Source organism: Acinonyx jubatus, chromosome F2 (assembly GCF_027475565.1).
Source record: "Acinonyx jubatus isolate Ajub_Pintada_27869175 chromosome F2, VMU_Ajub_asm_v1.0, whole genome shotgun sequence".
NCBI lineage: Eukaryota > Metazoa > Chordata > Mammalia > Carnivora > Felidae > Acinonyx > Acinonyx jubatus.
The window spans coordinates 73,277,403-73,292,997 of record NC_069394.1 but is presented as its reverse complement, the minus strand read 5'-3'; the positions used below and the strand labels follow the sequence as shown (position 1 = coordinate 73,292,997).

General features: G+C 45.3%; 1 long non-coding RNA gene across 2 annotated transcripts in view; it reads left to right on the top strand.

Annotated features, from left to right (window-relative positions):
* The window catches only part of LOC113594741 (uncharacterized), a 40,408-nt gene extending 25,042 nt beyond the window's left edge, over positions 1-15,366 (top strand). The window contains exons 1-4 of one of the 2 annotated variants that reach the window (XR_003415166.2): positions 3,369-4,339; positions 6,668-6,804; positions 6,901-7,012; positions 11,830-15,366. This is a non-coding gene — a long non-coding RNA (uncharacterized LOC113594741). Of the gene's footprint in view, positions 1-3,368; positions 4,340-6,667; positions 6,805-6,900; positions 7,013-11,829 lie in introns of those variants that run through there. The other variant, XR_008292860.1, reaches the window with a different exon arrangement.
* Positions 15,367-15,595: the final 229 nt, after the last annotated feature.

Genomic DNA, 15,595 nt, shown 5'->3' with positions numbered 1-15,595 from the left:
CCTCAACTTCGAAGAAAGCGAGACAGAATGAATAGACCCGGAAGCACAAGCTGATTTCTTTGAGAGGACGTTTTGGTCTAGCATAGCCCTTTATTCTTAGGTAGAGCTCCCTGACCAGCGTTGTCCCATTGGCATATATCATGTCTCCATTTCACTGTCTACAGTAGCTGGGTTAACGTCGTGTGAGTTGTGGTTGATCTCACAGTAGTGAAATAGCTAGTCTTGTAGAGGCAACAAGTAATCTATTCATCATTCCTCCCCTAGGATAAAGACCAAAACCTTCAAATTTCTACCCTGTGGTACTCTTTGTTGCCGTCCTCTGCCTGGTTCTCGTCGAGTTACAACAGTTAAAACAAAACTGGGAATTCCTGAACAGAGAGAAATAGAGGGGAAAATTGCAATGAAGCTTGAATGAGACACCAGTGTGGCAGCTAAGCCAACTTTATTTGAAATACTTAGTTTTTTTTTCCCCCCATCAGTGAACGTCTGCTAAACTCAAGGGTAATTTACAAGTTCTCTTGGCACAGTTAGTAAAATGGTCAATTGGTCGAGTTGTGGCTGGAGGGAAAAGGACAAGCAAGGTGCTCTTTTCCCGTTACCAGTACATGAAGCTAGTCTAAGCAAGTTATGTGCTCAGGAAAGCCCAGAAGCAATGCTTGAGCACCACTGAACACAACCCACACCCAGACCTTCACAGAAAGAGGTGTGTAATGACGTCCAGGGTGGCCCTCACCAGAAAGTGACACCTTCAAAATCATAGCATTCTGGAACATGCTGTCAGAATTTGTAAGGAATTGCTGGAATCTTCAAAGACATTGATATTTCCTTAAAAGTAGCCAACGATCGTCTGCTACTCACCAAATGTTTGGAGTCTTGGGTAGGGTATTCATGACCCAGAGTCGAGACTGACCCAGTCCTCATTTTCAGAAAATAAATAATAAACATTAAAAACAATCTTTTTTAAAAAAGAACAAACAGTAGAACAAAAAAGAATACACACTAGAAAAATAACCACACTGCCCGAATACGTTTTTTCTTTAATAGCGTATTTTTAAATTATTTTTAAAAAATTTCTTTTTATGTTTTTATTTATTTTTGAAACAGAGAGAGACAGAGCATGAGCAGGGAGAGGCAGAGACGGAGGGAGACACAGAATCCGAAGCAGGCTCCAGGCTCTGAGCTGTCAGCACAGAGCCCGACGTGGGGCTCGAACTCACAGACCACGAGATCGTGACCTGAGCCGAGGTCGGACGCTTAACCGACTGAGCCACCCAGGCACCCTGCATATTTTCTTTTTTAAATGAAGTGATCACTTCACCAGGTCGGGACCAAATGCTAAGTGACTGAGTGACAATGAAGTTTGTCATGAAATCTGATTACTAATACCAAGTAGGATGCATTTTTTTCTTATATATGTATAAAAACCAATGTATCATTTTTAAGCAATTGGGAAGCGATATCCATATGGTTACAAAGAATTCGTTATTGTTCCCCAGTTTGGCATTTCGTATGCTCTATTTCCACTAGGAAAGCGTGAAGACTGTAATTCTAAGAAGTCAGGTACTTTATTTAGCACTTCATCATACGGAAGCATCATCGACTGTTAACTTGTCTTCATAGTCGTTCAAAAGCTATTCGGAGCAGTCTTTGCTGAAGAGGTGAGATTAGCTGCCCGTCCCCCGCCCTCGCTCCAGGGTGTGTGTCTGGGTAAAAATGCAGCTACTTTTTCCTCAGAGGCCTATAAAGGCAATGACCTCTGGTAGGTCACGGAACTCAAAGGTCAGGAGGAGAAAAACGGTCTATTGGAAATGGCCCTGCTTTCACCATTTTAGAAGACACACTTCCATTTTTAAAGCTTGACATTTAGTCCTCGTTTACATACCAAGGACGTTGTGGCTTCTCCAAGACAAATCCCACACATGTCAAAATCACTGGTTGGGGGAGGGTGCGGTAGAAAGTGAAGGGGAGAGAGAAATAGTAAATTAAACTATCGCAGTGACAAACTGGATGAGCATCCCAGATTAGGGACCATAGGCCACTGGTGAAAGATGAGCTGGAGGAACACGAGAAATCACTCACGAGGCCACTGAGTCTGAGGTAGACATTGGTTTTGTTGAGATATTGTGAATGTGTGTAGCTACCTATGAGAGCCCACAGGCACTCTCTCTAAGCACATGGACACACAACAAAACAGAGCTCATACAGGCCTCTCTTTCTTCCTTTCACTCTTCTTTCTTTCTTTCTTTCTTTCTTTCTTTCTTTCTTTCTTTCTTTCTCTCCTTCCTTCTTTTCTTTTCCTTTTCCTTCCTTCTTTCTTTCTCTCTTTCTTTCTTTCTTTCTCTCTCTTTCTTCCTCTCTCCCTCTCTCCCTCCCTTCCTCCCTCCCTCTATTCCTTCCTTGCTTCCTTCCTTCCTTCCTTCCTTCCTTCCTTAATGGCCTTCACTTGCTTCGTCGATGTAAATAATCATGCATTCACCATTTCTTAATATGGCGTCAGTCTTGACTTTTCCCTACTACTAGGTTTGCATCCTTATCTTTATTTTTATACAGAATTTATACAATCTTTGAAAATTAACACCCTTGGCCACTAGCTTGATGAACGATAGTATAAACCACACTCAGCAAATGTGCCATTCTGATGAGTAACGACCTTTACAAACCTTCAGAGGGAACACTGGGGGGAAGCTGTATGATCCTAGGAGTCAGGGGTGCTCAGTTCTATCTCGTCACTGACTGCCCATGACCCGGAAGAGTGAGATTTTGGTCTTTGAAAATGTCAATGTCCCTGCTTGAATACAAGCGTGAAGTGAACGTGAACTTGAATTTCTTTTAATTCAGCTCTCTATAGGCCAGAGTAGCAGGAAGGAGGCTAGGGAAATGGAGCCCGTGTCTGCTCAAGGCTGGGAGTCCTCAGGATTGCCACCTCGCCACCTTGCCACCTTCCTTCTTTAGTCACCCCACCTTCCTCCTGGCGCCCCGCTGGGTGCCCGGGGCTCGGAGCCAACCTTCTCCCTCCCTGTTTGCAGGCATCTGCCCTCATTTACACATGTGCCCTCCCCGCCACACCTACGTGGCGTGGATTCTTGGCCCGCGTTAAGTGGTTTTGATGAAGAAAACATGGGCCTGTGGAGTCAGACAGACCTGGGTCTCCTCTGCTCTACCTCCCATCATCTTGGCCTGGGTCAAGTGCCCAAGGACCCAGAGGTTGGGGCTCCCCGTCCTAATACCAGCTTAATAATGACTACGATACAGGGTTGTCCTCGGTGTTAGAGGACGCCATGCAGTAACACCTCTGACCTAGCTCAGTTCTAATTCCGTCCATTCCTTTCCCCTCTGTGGTATTTTTTTACTCCACATTAAACCTTCCTATCCTGTATTTTACATACTCCATGTCGGACGCTCCATATACATGGCTTCGTTGCTTCCGCCCCCAGCCCTTTTAAGTCACTCGATAGGACTATGATGGACAATTTTCAAAAAGGTAACATCGTGGCCTTTGGTAAAATGAACGCCCATCAAAGATTTTGTGTAGATCGTTAATCAAGAAGGGAACTGCTAAAAGGTAAACACGAGTGCCAATTCAGATTGAACTTGCAGAGTCTTATCTTTTCCACCAGCCGGAACTGATTTGTATCGCCCTGCGTCAGACCGGTACATAGATCTGCAGGCACCTTATCAATTTCCTGTAAGTTAGCTTCTGTCTCTACCGAATTGTAAAACAGCCTGTCCGGGGACCGTCACGGGGACACACACCTCTGGAATCCGATAACTCGTGACCGTCTATGGAGCAATGCCCAGCACCGACAGACAACTCAGGGATCTCCTAGGCCCGTTTCAAAGGCTTTTACACTTTCCCCGGGGCTTCAGCCTTCCCACTCGGTAGACAAGTCAGCTAAAGATGGAAATGTTAGATTGTGCGCCCGAGGTCTTGACCTAGTAGGCCTGGATGAAGCTGTAGGTCGGCCTGGCTCCTTGGCAGCGGCGACTCGGTCCCTGGGCCACACGGAGCCTGCTTTGTTCTCCGTGCTGCCTTGTCATCCAGCTCTGGCAGGGGATGTGGACACACAAAGAGAAGGAATTTTCAAGGAGGGTCTGGCAGAGGGGTCAAGCTCTGTGCTCGGCTTTCTGAGAAGCCGTGTTCCTCACACCCATGGGCCCCTCCCGTGGGCGGGAGTGGGGGGCTCTCCCACGTCACCCTCAGTCTCTCCGGGAGGCAGAGAGCAGGTGGGCATGGGGATCCCTGTTCCTGCATGCAGGGGCCTGAGCCCAGATGTCTCTGAGGTTTCCTGAAGGCGGGTAAGTCCTCTCATCTGGCCTCTGGAGAATGATAAGGGTCCAGGTGAGCCCGAGCCATTCTATTTTTTGGAGCATTAGAATCTGTCCTTCCTTTTCTCCACTCTCTGTGACTAATAGACCCTTCTCCTCCCAGGCTCCCCACTTCAGGCTTAGCCTGCAATCTCCAGCTCGCACGTTCCTGGGAGGGAGATCTGGGGAAGCTGGGATGAGGGCAAACACAGGGTGAGGCCCAGAAGGCGAGAGAACAAATCTATCCCAATCTGGGGCGTCCCCGAGTGGGTTACAAGGTTGCATGGGTATCTGATGGTTAGGGATGCTGAGACTACTACCTTTTTAATTAGTCCACGATGGGGGTGGGGGTGGGGGTGGGGGAAGGAATGGAGAAGAATGTATCTATAGGCTTCCATCTGCTACTAGCCTCATTTTCTCCCCTCAACCCACCCCTCTGGCAGTCACCAGAAAGCTGGGATGGTAAAGTCCCGGCAGTGACACCCAGGGCCCTGGCCACAGTGTGGTTGGGCAGGGGCACTCTGTTGAGAGCACACCCGGGTAAGGGCCTCAGGGAGGAGGGATTGCTGAGGTGTAGGAGGCGAGGACACGCAAAAGGTGCTAGTGGGACGTGCCCACCCGTCCAGGAGGGGCAGGACTAAAGCCGTAGCGGACCGGTACGAGGGGGATATGGCGGCCATCTTTACAGCATCTGGAGGGTCATGTCTAACTGGGTGCAGGGAGGCCAGCACACTGGGAAGGGAGTGGCAATGTAGGCACTCAAGCTCCTGGTGGTGTCTTTGCTGGCACCCCTGCCGCCAGGCTAGAGACAGAGAACACGTCCTGGACAGAGAACACGTGTCCATTCCACTCACCTGAGGACACCAGGGTATTTGCACTTGACATTTCTAAATTGTCTCGACTTTCCTTCTTTTTCTTTCTTTCTTTCTTTCTTTTCTTTCTTTCTTTCTTTCTTTCCTTCTTTCCCTTTCTTTCTTTCTTTCTTTCTTTCTTTCTTTCTTTCTTTCCTTCTTTCTCTCTTCTTTCTTTCATTTTCTTTCTTTCTTTCTTTCCTTCTTTCTTTCCTTCTTTCTTTTTCTTTCTTTTTTCTTTCTTTTTTCTTTCTTCTTTCTTTCTTTCTTTCTTTCTTTCTTTCTTTCTTTCTTTCTTTCTTTCTTTCTTTCCTTCTTGCAGGCTTCATGCCTAGCATGGAGCCCAAGGCTTAAACTCATGACCCTGAGATAAAAACCTGAGCTGAGATCAAGAGTCTGACACTTAACCAATTGAGCCACCCAGGTGTCCCTAAGTTCTCCCCACTTTCTGATGGGTGGGATTTGAGGCAGGGTAAGAGAGACATTTGTGGGCCACTAGGCCTTCTGACTCACTTACGTCACTTACCTTTTCAACCTCAAGGGCTTTCTTATAGGGGCTTATCTGTGATGGGGAAAGTGAAATGACAACAAGGAAGTTGTGGACTGGTTCCTCCTCCTTCCCACATTCTCTTCTAACTGGAAACAGTTGCTTCTTCCAGCCTCCCCTGCTCTGTGGGCTCCAGTCTTCAGTGACTAGGGGCCCACTGGGGGGGAGCTGGCTTCCAGCACAGCCTTGTGTGTTCTCTGCCTCCTCTGCTCATAGATCTGGAATTCTCGTTTCCTTCCTCACATTCCTTCTCCCAACCGGTCCTGGAAATCCAGAATAGTTCTTACAACATTAGTCTCGGTGCTTGCCTCGTATTTGGTTCTTCTGGGAATCTGGGTGGGAAGGGAGCCATGTGAACCTCTTGACCAGCAGGTCAGCTATCCAACATTTGTCAAGGACCAATTTTACAGCAAGGATTGGAGCAGGGGCTGAGGAATCTGACAGTGAAACAAGGTGCTTGTCCTTTAAGAGCTGGAGTTTACTAGAAGAAATACTACCTGCAAATAAAAAGGTGCACCAATCTCAGTGAGAGGGTACCTGAGCACACAAAGGAGAGTGTGGCCAATTTTACCTGGGCAGTGGGGTGAAATGGGGGACCCTGAACTGAGCATGGTCACACGAGCAAGTGTTTTGCAGGATGAGGGAAAGGAAGACGCAATGGGCTGGGGAGGATTTTTTTTTTTTTTTCCTTCCTGAAGAAAAAAATGGCGGGTCCTGGATGCCCCATCACCCTGGGGTAACTGTGACTCCTTCATGGATAAACTGTTCACTGTTCACGTGGATAATTGTTCAGTCGGCTTTCTGCCAAAGAGAGAGGTGCACAGCTCTGAGATGGGTGGCGCCCCTCACATCAGACCTAAAGTGTTCTATTAATTTCTATTGCCTCTCAAAAAATGCATGTTTTATATAAGCTTATATTTTACTGTCATAGTCTTCAGACTTATTTGAAGTTCTTCCTTTCTAGTGCACAGCCCTGACTCCCGAACTCTTTCTGGAGCCTGATGTGGCCTCGACGAGGGCTCTGAAGTCCTTGCTGGTAGCCGCCCATCTTCGAGACTTCCAAGGTGGAGGCCCTTCACCAGCTTGAGCAAGGCTGCCAAGGTCTGCTCTCCACTCCTCCCAAAAGACTCTCAGCTCTTAAGAGTTTCAACATCTTGGAGGACCGATTAAACACTAATCTCGACTTACGCGTTTTAGGAGCTCCGTTGGTTGAGGCTGCCTGAAATGTCTACTTGGGCACGATGTGAGACGCCCCCAAACTGGACAGCCCCCTCTCAGCTGACAGCGCAGGGATTCCGGCCCCTCCAGGGTGAGTCTCCTTCCCTGTAGGGATGTGCAGCCCATTGACAGTCGTGAGGATGCCTGGCTGGTGACCAGGACAATGATGGGATCCGGGATGTGATCCAAGGCTCCCAGACAAGGTCCTCATAGCGTGACCAGAGGTTGGCTTTCTCATCTGTAGCCATGGGTCTCACCCTACACTCCGCTCAAAGCGTGCGCGTTAGAGACAAATATGTATTTTACAAGAGAAATTGACGCCACCTCTGCTGGTGCACCCTCCGACCTCTGCACTTCTAACTCTCCTCCTCGTCCCTGTCTTATGGGACACACTCTTTTAGACATTACCTCCAAACCTGACAATCTCCTGGCTCCTACCTTCACACCTGTACATCTCTACCCTCTGAGCACCGAGGAAGCAAAGACCCCTCTGGTTACCAAGACCCAGAATGACAAAGAATGACAGCATGATGCTCGTTCCGGCCGTGAAGGCTCCTCCCATTGCCCGAGACTCACTGGCCGGGCCGACCACACTCAGGTTGCCCGGTGTCTGTGCTCACTCAAAGCCTGGTCCATGGGCGTTCCTGACCCCCGAGGGCTTGCTGGACCTCTTCCCCCTTGGATGCCCTCTTCTATTCTGCGTGTCCTTGAAGTGTGTTTCTGAGCTTGATTGGGATCTGTGTTCTTCTCAGGCTCTGTTACTCACCTTGAGCCAAGTCGTCTACATCTCTGGTGGCAGCTCCATCCGTATTCTGGGTCTTGGCATCCTGGTCCGGACATCCCATAGTTACCTCAAATCTTGACATGTCCAAAATGGAATCAGTCCCCTTTTGCCAAAGTCTGCTCTTCTCCTGCTTTCACTTACCTATGGCCACTGACATAACAGGCACACAGGCCCCCAGCCCAGACACGGGCTCATCACAGATAGTTCTTTCTCCTTCACCTCCAACCTCCAGTAAGTCACTCATCTTAATTATATTTCTACCATATCTCTTCTGCACCCTCCCTTCCATTTCTTCTGCCCTTGATTGGTTCCGGATGGCATCACTCCTTGCCTGCATTATTGCGATTGCTTCTGAGCTGGTCTCCTTATAAAAGCAACCCCCCCATGGGGCACCTGGGTGGCTCAGTCGGTTAAGTGTCTGACTTCGGCTCAGGTCACGATCTCATGGTTTGTGAGTCAGAACCCCGTGTCGGACTCTGTGCTGACAGCTCGCGGAGCCTGGAGCCTACTTCGGATTCTGTGTCTCCTCCTCTCCTTGCCCCTCCCCCCACTTGTACTCTGTCTCTCTCTGTCTCTCAAAAAGAAACAAAAGTAAAAAAAAAGCAAAAAAAAAAAAAAAAAAGCAACTCCCCCCTCCCCATCAAGTGGATATCCATGAGTAAGTGTCCCACTTAATAGATTGTAAGCTTTGTGGAGACAGGGAACTTATTTGCTGACCAGCATAATAAAGATAATGCCTCCCTCCAGGGTAAAAGCTGGGTAAACTTGCTTATAGCCCTATAAAAATTGGGGGATCTTTAAGCTCAGGGTTTCTCAGCTGTGGTGCATACCTGCTGCGTCCTCAGCATTCACAAGTGCCAGTCTGTTTTGTCCTTGTGGGGCACATGAGAGGCAAGTGAAAACCACAGGAGCGTGAAGCCCGGACGGCTTGCTGTGCCTTGAGTAATAGGCTCCTTTGTCTCTGGTCCAGGCATCTCATGTCATCTGGCAGCATCCACAATACTGTGGTAGGCTTACTTGCTAGCTTGCGAGTGAGATAAACACTCAGACTCTTAAGCCACGCTTGACATAAGTTTGACATGAATGTAGAAAAGCACATTCATTTAATTGCTGGGTTCTGTACTGTTTAGATTCCCACTAGTCTATGATGGACTAAGTCAACAGGGCATTCAGGTTTAAATTCTCCAGACACTGCACTCTGCAGTTCCAGTTTCTTATGCTGCCTTTCAGAATCGTTGGTACGTGGGGAGCCCAGGTGACTCAGTCAGTTAAGCCTCGGACTTCGGCTCAGGTCATGATCTGACGGTTCATGGGTTCAGGCCCAGCATTGGGGTCTGTGCTGACAGCTCGGAGCCTGCTTCGGATTCTGTGTCTCCCTCTCTCTCTGCCCTTCCCCTGCTGTCTCTCTCTCTCAAAAATAAATAAACATTAAAAAAAAAAAAAGAAAAGAACTGTCGGTATGTGATTCTGACCTGTAGAACAGAACCCAGGGAAGAGGTCAAACACTTTCGCTCTGAAATGTCATCTCAAATGTGGGACTGAACTGCAGAATATATTTGGAATACTCTATTCTGGCGAATTTATGTGGTTATACATTTGCCAGAGGGCAGAGTCCAAGGCAGGTGAGCTGTTTTGCAAAGAAAGGGACTATGTTGTACTTGAAGCACAGTAGGATATGTGGCCAGCATGGCGAAGGCCTCACCAATCCTGTAGTGCAGGGAACAGTGGAAGGGACTGGGGAAGTCAGTGTAGGAGCTGTATAGACGATCTCATTGAATATTCCAAGATCTGTCAAAGGTGAGAGGTATCAGATTTGGCTCCTGAGTATGGAGCCTGATCCAAAGAATGTGAGCGCCAAAGACATCTTTTTTTTTTCAGTTCGGTCAATGGGATAGCCTCAAATTGAAATTGGTTGTCTCAACGAATGGTGCTTTCCTTACCACGGGAAGGGGCAGAACAACTTAAGGAGCCAGATGGTTGCACTGGATACATTCTAAGATGTCCTAGGAGTTGAAGAGAGCTTAATGCAAAGTAATTGTTTTTGTGGACTTAATACCTATAATATCTCTGTCCATATAACTGATATATTTTACCCACTGCCTCGATAAACAGAAGAGGTTCTTTCTGTTGGAATTTGCTTAATCCACTGACAGATGGTTTTGTTGACAATGACTGTTGTTTGTCTCTGACACTATTTCTACATGTTATAACCATGCAGCCATGGTGTCTGCCCCAGCCACAAAACAGAAGGCTCTCGTTGCTCTGCCCACTCCCCAGTGAGACAACAATCGTTACTCATGGACAATGTTATTGACCATTTTGTGCATACCAGGCACTGAGCTATGTATTTTTTTTTATGCTGGGCCCCATTTACTTGTCACAATACCCCGTAAGGTGGGTGTAGCATGAGTCCCTTCGTGTGGTTGACTCAAAGTCATGCAACTTAAGGACCAGAGGGGAGTTTGGGCCCCGGACAGTCTGAGCTCCAAGCCAGTGCTCTTACCAGCTACCCATTGAAAATTTAGGCAAAATCAGATGTGGAGAGCAAAAATCTTGCAAGTTGTTAGAACGGCATGAAATGTGGTAGTTTCCCTAAGGTGCTGGAGGAGAAGATTCACGTGCTTTTCCTTGGATATGAAAAGAACCCAAGCGCTGTTTGTTCATTCCTCTCAGTGATGATGTTAATGCTGCGACTTTGCAGGTTATTTTAGGAGATGAAGTATTTCACCACATGGACAGTATGGGAACATTTTTTTTTTAAATTGTTTTTTTTGGCTGACACTCTTTTGAACTTGGCTGCTCAGTGGGGAATAAGTAAGTTTGAAAAAGCTAAAGATTTCTAAATACAGTTAAAAACATGTACACTTGACGCCTGGGGAAAATCTTTTTCATGGTATTTAAAGGTTTTCAGTCATATAATGCGATTATGCTATAGTTACGTAATATTTTAGGACTCTTCAAAGCTAGATGTGTTGCAGTTCTGTCTCTGGACTGGGGACTCCAGGGTCAAATTAAAAGTGGGCCTTTAAAAAAAATTGCAATGCTACGTTTTCAATGTGAAAAAGTCATTAAATAAAGTTGGCTTTGAAAGGGGAATAGCCTTCCATGAACTTAACGATATTTTCGAAACCGTTGAAAACCATTCGGCCCAGATGGCTTATCCTTGGGGTTGGCAAACGGAGGCCAGATAGTAAATAATTCAGGCATTGTCTTTGGGCATACAGCCTTTGTCGTAACCATTTAATTCTGTCATCGTAGAGTGAAAGTGGCCATAGACAGTTCAGAAACAAATGAGTGTGGTTATGTTCTGACAAAACTCTACGTATGGGCGATGAACATAAATTTCATATATTTTCCCGTGTCACAAAACATGGTTCTTTCCTTTCACTTTTGTCAACCATTTAAACATAAAACTCACCCTTCGCACACAGGCCATACAAAAACAGGCGGAGGGCTGGGCGTGAACCTTGGGCTGTGGTTTGCTGATCCTAGCTTAACCTGCCTTCAGCCTGGCTGCAACACGTAGAACGAGAATAGCTCTTGAGAGCCAGCAAGTGCGGCTGGTGACATTGGTGTTGGCACATTCCCACCTCTACTTTCTGCATCCCGTCTCCATTCCTGTACCTCCCAAAGATTACTTGCCTCCAGTCCGGAGAGTTTAATACACGCAGCATACGCACCAGCTGCTTTAGTGACTATAGCTACCCATACACCCCTGTTGGTACCAAGACAAGTGTCATTACCTTTTCTCTAACTCTGTCAGTTGTCTTCACAGGAAACGATTCCGGGATTGCTATTGAGTTTTCCTCAAGCCGGGCTTAGTTCAACCTGCAAGGCTTTGATGGCAAAAACAAACTGTTCCGTTTTTCCATCTGTTCACAGATGCTGTTCACTATTGACACAAAGCCTAGTAAGATGGATATTCCATTACTTCTTCTTGGAAGACAGAATCCCCACCCCCCCCCCCCCCCCCCCCACCAACCCTTGCAGTTAAGTAGAGGCTATGTGACTGGTTTCGGCCAATGGAATGCAGACAAAAGCAATGTATGCAGTATGCATGTCTGACTCTTAAAACATCCCAAGCTATCTTTCATATCCTCTTCTTCCCTCTTTCGTCCACCCAGCCAAAAGCTAAGATGGGAGAGATGCTGAAGCCCCTCAATACGAGGAGTCACAAAAGAGAGAGGAAGCCGCTCAGTAGGGCGACGTGATCAACAATGGATATTGATTAAGAAACGAACTGTTACTGTTTCAAGCTACCGATTGTGGGGTTGTTTGTTAGAGCAGCTATCACTAATTATTCTGATGAATGTTGTTTCGCTGTATCGCCCAAAGCTTTCATTCAACTTCTCTTTGTCTTTGATGGAGTTTATTGACAACCTCCTGTATTGCAACAATTGCACATTTGCTGCTCCTGATTATAACAGCAAGGAGATTGTTCTGAAAGTTCACAAAACCCAACAATCACACGCCTGGGAATTTGTCTCGGAAAAATAAACATTTATATGCAGGTAAACACCTGTATAGGATTGTTCATAAGTAGCTTTACTTGTGATAGCTCCAAACAGGAAACAACAGAAATATCCCTCCATAGATGAATGGTTTAAAAAAAATGGTACTTTCATACCAGAGAATGCTACTCAGGAATTAAAGAAAACAAACTATTGGATTCAAGACCTAAATGCGAGACCTGAAATCATAAAACTCCAGAAAGGAAACATAAGATAGTGATCCCTTGGAAGTCAACCTTAGTAACATATTTATGGGTATGTCCCTTTAGGCAAGGAGAACAAAAACAAAAATAAACTATTGGGACTACACCAAAATAAAAAGATTGTGCAGAAGGGTGGCTCAGTTAGTTGATCATCCAATTCTTGATTTCGGCTCAGGTCATGATCCCGGGGTTATGGGATTAAGCGCCATGTCAGACTCTGTGCTGAGCATGGAACCTGTTTAAGATTCTCTCTCTCTCTCCCTCTGCCCCTCTTCTCCGCTTGCGCTCTCTTTATCTAAAATGAAAAAAAAAAAGAAAAAGATTTTGCATAGAGAAGGAAATCATCGACAAAATGAAGAAACAACCTACTGAATGGGAGATGATATTTGCAAATGATAAATCCAACAAGGAGTTAATATACAAAATATTTTTAGTAAACAATTATAAGTACAAAACTTATACAGCTCAACACCAACCCCCCAATAATCTAATTAAAAATGGACAGAGGATCTGAATAGACATTTTCCCAAAGACATACAGATGGCCAACAGACATATGCAAAGTTGTTCAATATCACTAATCATCAGGGAAATGCAAGTCAAAACCAAAATGAGATCTCAGTTCACACCTGTCAGAATGACTAGAATAAAAAAAAATAAATAAATAACAGGTGTTAATGAGGATGTGGAGAAAAGGAAACCCTCATGCACTATTGGTGGGAATGTAAGTTGGCACAACCACTGTGGAAAACAGTATGGAGGTCCCTCAAAAAATTAAAAATAGAAATGCCATATAATTCAGTAATTCCACTACTGGGTACCTATCCAAAGGAAAAAAAAAACCACGAATTCAAAACAATGCATCTTTATGTTCATTGAAGCATTATGTATAATAGCCAGGATATGGGAGCAACCCTTGTGTCCAGTGACAGATGACTAGATAAAGAAGATGTGAGTATATAGTACTCAGCCACAAAAAAAGAATGAGATCTTGCCATTTGCAAAAACACTGATGGACCTAGAGGATGTTATACTAAGTGAAAGATGTCAGACAGAGAAAGACAAATACTACGTGATTGCATTTTGATGTGGAATCTAAGGATCAAAACAAATGAGTGAACAAGGAAACAAAACAGAGACAGACTCAAATACAGAAACAAACTGGTGGTTGCCAGAGGGGAGCAGTGGGGAGATGGGCAAAATATGTGAAGGGGCTGAAGAGGTACAAACTTGCAGTTATAAATAATTAAGTCATGGAGATGAAAAGTACAGACTAGGGAATGTAGTCAATAATATTGTAATAAGGTATGGTGATAGATAGTAACTACGCTTGCCATGGTGAGCTTTGCATGATGTATTCAGAAAAATACGCCAAAACATACTGATACATGCCATGGCTTGGATAGATCTCAAGGGCATTGTGCAGAATGAAAAAAAACAAAAACAATTTCAGAAGGTCACATACTGTGTTACTCCATTTGCATAAAACGTTGGTGTAATGAAAAAATTACAGAGATGGAAAACAGATTGCTAGTGGTTGACAGAGGACAGAGAGGGTGAGGGCTGGGGTGAGAGGGTGTGTGACTTCCTGACTAGTGTGTGGGAGCCCTTGGACGTGATGGGATCGTTCTGTATCTTGATCATGGTGGTGATTATATGAATCCCCACACGTGATAAAATCCACAGATCCACACACATGCGTCGTACCGATGTCCATTCCCTATCAAATTATGGAAGATGAAGTCACTGAAGGAAACCAGGTTTTCAGGCTCTTTTTATGAATTTCAGGCAACTTTTTATGAATCTGTAATTATTGCAAAACTACCATCGATGAAGCCCTTACTCTATGTTGGGGTCCAGGCATTTTTCCTGTGCCATCTCAGTCCTCATAACATTAGGAGGTGGGTATTTTTATCCTCATTTTACAGATCTGGAAACTAAGGAATTAACAGATGAAATAACATGAAGAAGCCCACACAACTAGACACTAATTTAGGAACGAGGAAGGCAAGTTCGTTTATGTGCACCCACAAATGCCGTTCCTCACACCTACCCGTACATCTACTCCGTGTTTTCTCGAGAGTAGCGCCCTATCACTTTAGTGCCACTTGGTAAATGGCCATTATTTTGATAAGAAAGCAGAAGAAAGATACTGGACCTTGAAATGTTTTTCTGGCAGGTAGCTGGGTTAGATGACACCTAAGTTTACAAAAATGAGCGGCCAAAAAGCATCAGATCCCGAATGTCCCCATGACTAAAACATCCCTGAAGGAAAACTGAACACAACTGCTTACCCAGGTCTAACAATGTTTGTTAAGTACTTACGGCCCAGCTTCCCTGTGGGTCTGCACGTTCTGAATTTCCTACCCTGGCATGGAAACGATTTTATTTTTGTTTAATTTTGCTGGTTACCTTTTACATCCAGGAAAGCATATAAATCCATTTCCCCCATAACGTTACACGGAAAGATTCTGGGACTTCAAAACAATTTCGTCTATTTGCTTACTCTGCCTTTGGCACGCTGACCTTGCAATTCCTCAAGCGTGCCAAACTCAGTACTGCCACAGGATCTTTGCACTTCCTGTTCTCCCTGGTGCACTCTTCCAATGGATCATCACACGGCAATTTCTCTGGCTTTAACGGGGCCCCTCCTCAAATTTCTTTTTCCCAGAGAAGTTGTTCCTCAAATATAATAAATGTATTTATTTTTTAAATTTCTGTTTATTTTGAGAGAGAGAGAGAGAGAGCATGCACAAGTGAGAGTGGGGGAAGGGCAGAGGGCGAAGGAGAGAGAGAATCCCAAGCAGGCTTCATGCTGTCAGCACAGAGCCTGATGCAGGGCTTGAACCCACAAACCGTGCGATCATGACCTGAGTTGAAATTAAGAATCAAACACTTAACCAATGAGCCACCCAGCCACCCCTGTGATCAATGTATTTAAAGTAGCCTCTTTACTATTTTCTCCGTCCTCTGGTTCTTACATAGTTTTTTGTTGTTGTTGTTATTGTTGTTAACACTTATCACTATTTGAAATTACACTCTGCATTATTTGTCACTTGTTTATTATCTCTCTCAATAAAATATAAATTCCTCACAGGGCAATCATCTGTTTTCATTCACTGCTGTATCCTCAGCATCTAGAATATTTTCTGGCCCATAGTAAGCTCTGTGTTTTAC